Raw genomic sequence first — 4,863 nt, forward strand, 5'->3', positions numbered from 1 at the left:
CAAGAAAACTTCTTCAAACCACTTCTTTCAGAAGTTCTCTGATGATTATTTTATTATTTTATTTCTTTATGTGGATGATATGCTTGTTATTGGCAAGAATAAATCTAGAATTGCAGTCCTTAAGAAGCAGTTGAGCAAATCGATCGCGATGAAGGACTTGGGGCTAACAAAGAAAATTTTGGGCATTTAAATCCACCGACACAGAGAGAGAAAGGAGTTATTTTTATCCCCAAAGCAATATATTGAGAAGGTACTAGAGGTTCAATATGACATATGCAAAAGTGGTTAGTACTCCTCTTGCTAAACACTTCAAACTGAGTATTAGATAGAGCCCATCTACTGATGAAGAGAAAAAGGAGATGTCTTGTATTCCTTACTCTCTTGTGTTGGTAGTTTAATGTATGCTATGGTTTTTACTAGACCAGATATTGAACATACCGTTGGTACTATTATTAGATTCTTTTCTTATCCGAGAAAGGAACATTGGGATGCAGTAAAATTGATATTAAGGTATCGGTGAGGTACTGCAGATTTGAAGTTGTGCTTTAGCAGTGGCAAGCCTAAACCTGTTTGTTACACAGACTCTGATTTAGGAGGCAATCCTGATAATTCAATATCTACTTCCGGTTATTTGATCACTTTTGTAGGGGGAGCTATTTCTTGGCAATCTAGACTACAGAAGTGCAAAGCTCTATCCACCACAGAAGCCGAATATATTGCTGTCACCAAAGGTGCAAAATAATTAATATGGATGAAAGAGTTTATTAATGATCTTGTCTTTGAGCAGCCAAAGTACATCTTATTTTGTGATAATCAGAGTGCTATTTGTTTCACCAGGTACTTCACTTTTTATTCTAAGACCAAGCATATAAATAGAAAGTATCAATGGATACGAATAGCCGTGAGGAAGAAATTATTTGAGGTTGAGAAGATACACACAAATGATAATCATTCGTATATGCTGACAAAGGCGGTGGTTGAAGATAAACATGCGTTTTGAAGGAAATTGAAAGGCATGAAGCCTGTCAATAGTTCCTATACTTGAAGACATATTTGGCCTCTTGGCTGGAGGGGGAGTTTCTTGGGCCATGCCCATGTTGTCCAGCTAAAGGCCCAATGTCCTTATTCTATTCTTTTGTTATTTCCATTCCTATTCGGATTTGGATTCGATTTTTATTCTTATTTAGAGTTGGTTTTGACTTTAAGAAAAAGTACCATTCATTATTTATAAATAGAGAAACTATGAAGAATTGCTCTATGCTCATTGGTATAAGTCTTTGAAAGACTTTAGCACATAAGAATGATTTTCGAGAGAGCTTTCATCAAGAGAGAAGATGGAAGTAGTGTTTGATTTGCTGCAGATTTTTGTTTCGACCAGCCATCTGCATATCATGATTCCTGATTCCTTCACCGTTGGATCAGAATGAAATTCTGACTGTGTGTTCTTAACATCTTGGCTTTAAAGTGCCCTTAGCATCCGATTTCGAGCCCCGAACAACAACTCCATTTTTGTGACTTCTCCTCTTCAATTGATTTGTTGTTGTTATTGTTGCTCCGTATTTGACACTCGTTGTGTAGCCAATTTGGATAACTTTTGTAACCTTCTCATTATTATAGTGGAGCTTTTTGGATCTTAGTAATCCCGTGACTATTACCTTCGATTTGAAGGGTTTTCAATGTTAAAATTTGGTGTTCTTTCTCTTCTTTATATTCGGACTTGCCTCTTTCTCGTCTTAATAGTGGTATCAGAGCAAGGCTAAATACACGTTCATCTTGGCCAGTTTAGTTCTAGCCGCAACCCATTTGACGGTAATCATAATTTTTGTATAAAAAATTTGACCGAAGTACTACTCACGTTGAGACAAACTTTGCGGTGGAGATTTGGAGATTCGACTTATTGAAGATTATGAGAAGAAGGTGGATCAAATTTATTTCGTCAAAAAATTTAGGCCAAGGGGGAGAATTATTAGGTGTTTGTCCTGATTTTCTTACCATATTTGATTTTCCTACCTCTTGAAGAAAAGGACAACATATTTACCATAATTGAGTTTTCCTTTTCTTAGAAGGAAATTATAAATCTTCCATATTTGGCTAGTCCCTTTCTTGAAGGAAAATGTTTGAACTTCTATAAATTGAGAATCCTTCTTTTTCATTTAGTAGCCTTCACAATGTAATCATAAGAGGTTTGAAAGTCTTGTTTTGGGGTAGAATTTCGGGACAAGTATTAGCCTGCCACTTGTGTTTGCCTATTTGTGAGGTCGTTCTCTCGATATTTTTATACTCTCTTTTATATAGTGTATTGCTCATCTCCGCCTGTGGATGTAGGTCAATTGACCTAACCACGTTAAATATTTGTGTCTCCTTTGGTATATTATTTTGTGTTATCTGATTTATCGGTGTTCAAGATTTGTTTTACTAGCTTCCGCATGACACCTGATTATTTCGATCCTAGCACATCATACTAAATAAAATAAAAGTGAAAAATAGTTTGGAAGCGAATGCAGCTTTTGATACAGGCCAAAAGAACAAACACAATAATAAGCAAATAAACAAAAGAAGCTATAAGTAAATAAATTACAAGACGGTAGCAAAAACATATTTAGAGGTGCAAGTTTCAAAAGTAGTCTAGTAAAAAATCTTTCCTCATTTAGTTTGTTTGGACCAATAACAAGATTCCAACTAAAAAAGAATTACAAAAATTTAAGACTTTACTTTTCAAAATAATTGGAATTTCCCAAAAGAAATTCCTTTTTTTAATTAATTCCAATCAAGAATCGTGTATTAAGAAGCTCAACTTTGTTCTCATTTACAAACAGAGGTGGAGCCAGGATTTGAAACTTATGAATTTGAAATTTTAGTTCTTTTGAGTTATTGGGCCCTATGTTATAATTTATACATATTAAATAAATTCTTAAGACAAATGCTCATTTGAACCAAAACCATCGGTTCCGTCGAATCCCCTTCCTAGGCTCTAGCTTCGCCAGCGTTTGCAAAGCTTATAAAACCACATGGAGACCAAATTTGAGATCTTACTATCTGCGATTGGAATCCTTATGCTGCTGCAAATATTTGGGATACCATTCTTGAGAATCATAATGTAGCCTGTTATGTTTGAATCAAGAAGTGTTCTCAGTAGTTTAGAGGCTATCATATGTAGGTGTTGGCTAGAATGATGATTAGTGGAGGAGAACTACTGAGGCACCCAATTGTAGTAAGTTGCTTCAAATTAATCCTACTCCCTACCGATACATATTGCTACTTCCATTTCTTTCAATCATATGCCGTAAGAAATCAATTATCAAATTTATGCCATAAGTTAATTTCGCATTTCATCAAGTAAAAGATGATAAAATTAGCTGTTATCTTAGTTGATTAGTAAATGATAAGTTTCCTAGATAAAAAGACACTTCAAGTTGTACATAATTTTTTTTTATATCCGATATTTGAAACTCACCGAAACCTACTAATTTAGATTTTCCTTTTTGTGTGGGTCGGGACTTATTTTACAAGGAATTTTGTATCTTAAAACCGTTATAGTCCCGATCGCATGTCATTCGTTAAGGCTTCTATCGTCAGCACGATCACCAACTTTTTGACTTTTTCAAAATTGAACTGTTAGGCCCAATAACCGGGGGGGGGGGTGGGGGGAGGGGGGAGGTTAGTGGTTCTCTTCAATTTTCGAGGATCCAACCCAAAAGGCATTGGACTAAAGGGTGGAGGTCCAACCACACTTCGCTATGGTAGTCATATACGGTTCATTTGTACGTAAAAGTGAAAAGAAGGTTGTTGTACCAATCAGTATAGGTATGATGTTTTCTTAGCTTAAGCAATCCATAATTTCGAAGCATATGCTCTATTTTTATGTCTCTCTCTATATTAACCCACACATATCGTTCACTTGTTTAACGATCCGATCAGTCGTTTTGAGTATTTGAAGGCAATTCGGTAATTTAAGGTCTCGAGTAGCTTCATATGGTGTATCATGACTTGCGAGTATCGTTGATTTTGGTTTACGAGCGATTCAGAGCTTATTTGGAAGAATAATTCTTATTTTAGAACTTTAAGTTGGAATGGTTGACCAAGTTTGACTTTTGCGTATTTGATCTCGGATCGGAGTTTCAACAGTTCAGTCAAGTCCGGATTTTTATTTTGAAGCTTCTAGAAGATTTTCTAAGTTTGGCCATGATTTAACTTTGCGGTTATCGGGCTCGAAATTTTATTTTTGAGACATGAAATAGGTCTGTTTTGTCATTTATAACTTGTCTGCAAAATTTGGTGTCAATCGTAGTTGATTTGATAGGATTCAGACGCTTGGTTGTAATTCTAGAAGTTCTTGAAATTTTCCTTGGAATTCATGTGTTTTGGTGTCCGGTTCATAGTTGTAGATGTTATTTTCATGTTTTGATCGCGCGAGCGAGTTCGTATGATGTTTTTAGACTTGTGTGGATATATTTTCAAACTTAGTGTGATGGTACTGGTGTCATCGTATTTGCGATGAAAAGGTCGCAAATGCGACCATCGCATTTACGGACTCCTAGTCGCTTTTGCGATTCTGTGTTGCTGTGAAAGGAATTCCCATTTGCGAAGAAATTCTTCGCTTTTGCGAGAGTTTTGTTTTCCGTTTTTGCGAGACATCTATCGCTTTTGCAATGGCAGTTGTCTTCGCATTTGCGATGCTTTTGGTCGCAAATGCGACTTTAGCCGAGAGTCCCAGGGTTCGCTTTTGCGACTTCGTATTTGCGAACCCAGTGTCGCAAAAGCGAGGCTTGTATTAAGACTTGCATTTCGGGACTTAGTCTCATTTTATCACCTCTTGAGCTGTAGACTCGGTGGGAGGCAATTTTGTGGAGAGATTTTCATACC

Source organism: Nicotiana tabacum, chromosome 14, assembly GCF_000715075.1.
Source record: "Nicotiana tabacum cultivar K326 chromosome 14, ASM71507v2, whole genome shotgun sequence".
Classification (NCBI taxonomy): Eukaryota; Viridiplantae; Streptophyta; class Magnoliopsida; order Solanales; family Solanaceae; genus Nicotiana; species Nicotiana tabacum.